The sequence below is a fragment of the Penaeus monodon genome, chromosome 30, assembly GCF_015228065.2.
Source record: "Penaeus monodon isolate SGIC_2016 chromosome 30, NSTDA_Pmon_1, whole genome shotgun sequence".
In the NCBI taxonomy this organism is placed as follows: Eukaryota; Metazoa; Arthropoda; class Malacostraca; order Decapoda; family Penaeidae; genus Penaeus; species Penaeus monodon.
Window position 1 is genome coordinate 34,428,269 of NC_051415.1, and position 382 is coordinate 34,428,650.

Genomic DNA, 382 nt, shown 5'->3' on the forward strand with positions numbered 1-382 from the left:
TCTCAACAGCTTATCATTACAAAAAAAATTAAGCAATAATGTTAACACTACATTCACTTTTAATCATGAATCATTCAATTATATTAGATTTATTGTTTAACATCAATCTGTTTCTCGTAAATATTTACATAATATTAATCATTACCGCTAATATTCTTATTTACGATTTTTTTGTGTCATGTGTCTCTCGTAATTTATATGTGTCAGTTCATTTATAACTAATGTATAATAAAAAAAATAATGGCAGGTACTGATTGCATTTCTTTCACCGGTGAAATAATAACATTTGCGATAATGATGATGTGATTAAATAACCCGGAACATTAGCATTGAAATCGATAAAGGATTTTGATAATGAAAATCTCAATAATAACAATCGTCT